A 6,000-nucleotide genomic window follows, 5' to 3' on the forward strand; every position below is an offset into this window, starting at 1 on the left:
TCTTTGCTTGACTTAGCATGCATGCATGCTTGTGTGTGAGCCCTGCATGTGTGTGCCCAGCCAGCGATTGTCTAGAAATACACACGTGTGTGTGTGTGTGTGTGTGTGTGTGTGTGTGTGTGCAATGCATGGGCTATTCGTGAGGCTGGTATCTTTAACAGCTCCTATTTTGTTAGCACTCCTCATTTATTCACTGTTATATTCGTTGTGTAACAAAGTGCGCTCCTACCATCTCTGACACTGGCGAGAAAAATGGCACAAGAATATGCGGGGGGGGGGGGGAACACACACGTTGTAACGACTCCTTTAGATTTGGTTGGACCACTTAGGAGATGGCAAACTTGCCTGAATAGAAATATATATCTAACGGCACACACAGACCCTCCCCCCCAAGGGTGTGATCATAGGGAGAGAGATCGTTACCTTACGTTTATATCTACACACAGGTGGGTGTGGGAGAGGTTGTTTTTCGGTAGGAAACCAAATGAAGACAAACAGTTGTGATCTGTTTCAGAGTAGCGGCCGTGTTAGTCTGTATTCGCAAAAAGAAAAGGAGTACTTGTGGCACCTTAGAGACTAACCAATTTATTTGAGCATAAGTACTCCTTTTCTAGTTGTGATCTGGTCCCCCTTTTTGTGACTGGGAGGTGCCCAGCCTCTGCGCAGGGACTGCCTCCAGTCCGGACATGCTGGGGATCCCCTGCCTGGGAGAAATAAGCAGCTTTGCTCGCTTGCCTTCAGACCAGCTCCGAAGCCGAAGTCTGGCTCGGGGCGGTTGTTGTGCCCTGGCCTGGGGTCGCTGGCGCCAGGCAGCTGGAGGGCTGTTGATTGAGGACAGTCGGCACCAAATTGCCCCCGCTAGGATCTGGCACTCATTGGTTCGCCCTTTTCTTCCTCAAACCCTCCAGCCTCAGCTTCCCCGCTCCGGGAAGCCACCTAGCTTTCCGATGCGCTGCCAGCACAGGGCGCCCCGCGCTGGCCCGAGGCAGCGAAGGGGTTAACTCCCAGGCAGAGCCCAGCACACCGGCTCCGGGTTAGGGCGCTAAGTGGCTGAGGAGCAGGTCGCGGCCGCCTGGGCATTTATCGGCTAGTGCTGGGTCAATAATCCCTAGCCAGCCCCTCTGCTGCGCTCAACGGCTCCCGCGCGGGGCTGGGTTGTCCCGTCCCCAAGCGATTAGCTCCGGATTTGTCGCTTATAGATTGATTCGGATTCGTTCCGGAGCGCCCCGTGCCCTGGGTTCTACTGCAGGGACATGCGGGCTGCTGGGGCAGAGGCACCCGGCTGACCCCGGGGCAGGTAGGCGTGGGGAGCCCTGCCTCAGTCCCTCCTCTCCCCGGGGGGCCGGGCGAGGCGGTTCGGGACAAGTGTGAACGGGGGCAGGTAGGCCGGGCTCCCCTTGGAGTTCCCGTGCGAGCTGGAGGCTAGGTGGGCGCCGGGGCTGATCGCGGGAGCAGATCGCATCCCCGCTGCCCCCGGTCGCGGTTGGGGGCCTGGTTCTAATGTCCCGGGCTCAGGCAGGCAGCATTCACCCCGCAGCCCTGGCCCCCCAGACAGCCCGCTCCGGCGGGGAGCCCAGAGCAGGGGTATTTTGTTGTCCGCACCGTTTCGCAGGAGAGGGGGTCTTGCCCCGGGTACAGCGCCTTGTGACTGCGCTTCCCTCCAGCCCGGGACACGGGCACCAGCAGCCCGAGCTTTTGCGAACATCTGCCTAAGGAAAATGCCTCCTGCACAGTCACTTGACTCCCCAGAGCGGGGCCTGCCACGTGCCCATGGAAGGGTCGCCCCGCCCCAGCACCCTGACCCCAAAGCCCAGGCAGAGCAGGGAGAGTTTGCTCTGCTCTGCCCCAGCTCCAATTTCCAGGGAGAGCTGGGGAGAGGGAAACTATCCCTTCACCTGGAGAGACATGTTGGCTCTCCTTTGCTGTTCTCCGCCATCAATCCTTACATCTTGTTTTCCTTCTTTGCAGACTGTTACTTTAATTTGCTGCCTGGGTTTAAAAAAAATGTAAAAGGGGAACATTTCTAGCCAAGAAATATTTCCTAAAAATTTTCCCCCCTTAGGTCTTAACCCAGCACAAAGACGTGGCCAACGTGCAGTATGATTCACCTTGGCAGCCTTGTGCTGAAGCAGCTATGTGAGACCCACACCACCTTCTAGTCCCATTGGCTTCCATGCCAGTACAAGACAAAGAGGAGGGGAGGCGTGGGCTCTTTGCCTTGTTGAATAGGTGGGCTCCATTCCTGTATTCCTTCGCTTTCCCTCAAGGGAGGAATGAAAACTTTGGTGGAAACTTGAGGGAAATAATAGCTCAGAAAAACCAGCCCAACGGCTTCTGCCCCTATGAAAGAGTTTTGCAAATGTCCAACTTGTACTAATTTTTTTTTTACAGCTGCATTCACTGCTGTTCCCTGCAAAAAATGGACCTGTTAGTTTATTAATAACCTAAACATTAGGTATTAAAGACCTATGAGTGACACAGGATGACAAAAAGCTGTATTTTTCCAATATACACAAGCACACATTTAATAACCTTCTATTGCATCTCAGCTAGGCCTTCTCTCTGATGGTTCCCATGGCAACTGAGATAAAAAAGCAGCCATTTTCCATATCTCTATGAAAGTCTATTATATTGCAGGATTAGTTCATCTTCTGCTAAGGTCAAACACAAAGTCATACAACCTGAAATATTTAGAATCCATGTACGTTCATTTTTTTATATGCCCTTTCATTTTCCACCAGAGTGGGCTCCTCTGAGGTTTTATTCCCCAGAAAATGCAAAGCAAAGCAATAAAAAACATGATTAGCCGTTGATGAAAAGTTCTTTTCTTTTTTTTTTAAACTATTGTTACATAGATAGTGTATTACCCATTTATCTCTATCAACAGCAATGATTTCTAGTGATATTGAACAGCTAATTGGGCTCTTTGAGATTTGCAGGCGAAGGCCGCCACCTTCTGGCCAGCATTGGCGAAGCATCCGAGTTTCCTAAGCAAAAGCTTTTGGTTTGTTTATGGTGCAATAGGTCTCAGAAGTTAAGCGCGGGAAGGAGAACCCATTTCATGGCCAACTAGGCTAGAAAGCTGCACTTAACGTTGTTCTGCTACAGCATCATGTGCCAGAAAGCCAAGAGACCAGCTTGTGGATTGGAAAGGTAAGGCCCATTTTCTGTGGCTGGGATTATTTAGCCTTCTCACTTTCAAAATGACCCACATTCAGGTGCAGTCAGGCTAGCCAGTGGCTGTAATATTTATTGCACTAGCTAGTGGATTCGATCAGTGTAAAATAAAGATTCTTCTTTATCTTGCATAAAAAGTAGATGTGTCCTGTCCCTTCTTTTTTGGTTGATCCACTTCATGATAACTGTGGATTCAAGGAAAGGCCACGAGCAACAGACCTGCCTAGCACTTCACTCACTCTGTTGGGGAAAAGCAAAAGCTGGGCTTAATTATGAGCTAAAGTAGGAAGAAATTAGATCAACCTTATTAGGGGATAAATCCTCACCATCCTGCTGCCTTTCACAGTCATAGCACTAGACATGCACAGTTTCGCAAGAGATGAGACCTTAAGCACTTAAGAATGGCCACATTGGGTCAGACCAAGGATCTGTCTCACCCAGTATTCTGTCTTCCAACAGTGGCTGGGTGCCAGATGTGTCAGAGGAAGTGAACAGAACCGGGCAGTTTGAATCATCTATCGCCTGTTGTCCAGTCCCAGTATCTAGCAGTCAGAGGTTTAGGGACACCCAGAGCATGGGGTTGCATCCCTGACCGTCTTGGCTAAAAGCCAGCAGTGGACCTCTCCGCCATGAACTTATCTGATTCTTTTTTAAACCCAGTTATACTTTTGGCCTTCACAACATCCCCTGGCACCGAGTTCCACAGGCTGATGGCATTGTGAGAAGAAGTACTTCCTTATGTTTGTTTTAAACCTGCTGCCTATCCATTTCATTGGGTGACCCCCTAGTTCGTGTGCTATGTGAAAGGGTAACTAACACTTCCTTATTCACTTCCTCCACACCATTATTGATTTTATAGACCTCTATCAAATCTCCCCTCAGTCCTCTCTTTTCCAAGCTGGACAGTCCCTATCGTTTTAATCTCTCCTCCTATGGAAGCTGTTCCATACCCCTAATCATTTTTGTTGCCCTTCTCTGTGCTTTTCCCAATTCTAGCCTATCTTTTTTGAGATGGGGCGACCAGAACTGCATGCAGAATTCAAGGTGTGGGTGTACCATGCATTTATGTAGTGGCATTATGATGTTTTCTGTCTTATCACCTATCCCTTTCCTAATGGTTCCAAACATTCCGTTAGCTTTTTCAACTGCCTTCTCTATAGTGTTCTATATAACCATTAATATGTGTTAGTAATGAGCCTTAAGAACTATGCCCCAGTTCAGAAGTCCATGTCTATTCAGCAAAGCACTTCAGCACACACTTAAAGTTAAGCATATGTTTAAATCCCATTCAAGTCAACCAGATTTAAATATGCAGCTAGAGTTAATCATGGGTTTAAATCCTTGGGTGTATTGAAGCCTGATTATCTCAGTGAACTCTCTAACTTCCTATTGGCTAGGAAATTTTGCAGAGGGTCTCTGATCACCAAACAGAGCAGACACCCGCACAGTAATGGCACAGAGTAAATAAATATTTTTTTGATTTCACAACGGTGATCTCTCTACCGCTTCTCATAATATGCTAAAGATCAACTTCACATTTTCCAGTGCTTATGGCTCACTATGCGTTTACCTTTGCAACAAATGGTATCCACGTTCTATCTATTTATTTATTTACATGGTGGTTTTGTCGTGAAGACTGCAGGTTTCTGCTAAATACGTATTTAAAAAAAAAAAAGCCTTGTGTTATATACACACCACCATTTTCCAAGCTGACAGATTTGAATCGCTGCAACTAAACCACCCGGCCCAGGCTGGCATAAAGAAGTAAAACAAAGTCACTTGTTATCAAGCAGGTAGCGGGGAGGGGTTTGGTGACCCCTGGAAATGCCATAAAATAAAACCTGGGCAGGCTTTAGACAGCTTGGTGGCAAATATGTTCTCTCTACAACCTGAAGAACTACAGCTCTTCCCTCCTCCATGGTCACTGCTGGGAGCCTGGCAGAGAGGGAAGGAGTGTGTGCGCACACTCATAGGTGAGCTCATGATGTACAAAAAGCCTGTTTGTTGTCTGGAACCATGATGTTTTGTGCACTTGGAGGGGCTGTTCTTGAGATTATTCTGGAATATTTAAATATGGGAATATCTGTGTGGGAAAGCAACAGCAGCTGGAGAACTGTCAGAGAGGAGAAGTAAGAATTGTTTTTCTATTTCTTCCCCCCTCCCCAAACTTTCCCAGCCCCCTTGTTATGGGTGTCGGTTCTCTTCAGGAGATAGCGGTGATAATAGTGACACTGGGCGGCAGGCAGCCCTGGAAGCAGCAACAGAAGGTGGGAATGGCTAGGAGGTGGACAGCAGCGTATTGGAGGCCAGGCAGCAGGCTTTCAGCACAGACTAGGAACACCAGCCTAGTAACATTACAGTATCTCCACTGTGCTGTGTCTCTGCTTTTGTGCTCTGAGTGTGTGTCACTTACCTCCTTTGAAATGAAACTCTTAGATCTCTCTGGCCTGAAATGGAGTAATAGTTGTTTGTGTGGGCCTCCACAGGGCCAGTGTCTGGTCTCATTTACAACTGCATTAGTTTCTAGTACTTGTGGTTGCAGAGAAAAGCTGGAGAATCTGATCTGCGTGCACCCTGAAGGCTCCAAAAGAGAGAGGCAGACCAAGTGAACACTATAGTTAGTATTTTTTTTAAAAAGTCTCATGGGATTGTTTAGCCACTGCCATGATTTTGGGGATCGGCTCATGATTTTTTTGAACCCTTGGGTTCAAAGCTGTAGGAATGAGCCTTAAAAATACTGTTATTGCTCAGGTTTTAGTGGCTTGGGAATGAATTTCTCTCCTTGTAACTTAGTTATGTTTTATGCTCATGTGGTGAAGCACC

Source organism: Caretta caretta, chromosome 7 (assembly GCF_965140235.1).
Source record: "Caretta caretta isolate rCarCar2 chromosome 7, rCarCar1.hap1, whole genome shotgun sequence".
Classification (NCBI taxonomy): Eukaryota; Metazoa; Chordata; order Testudines; family Cheloniidae; genus Caretta; species Caretta caretta.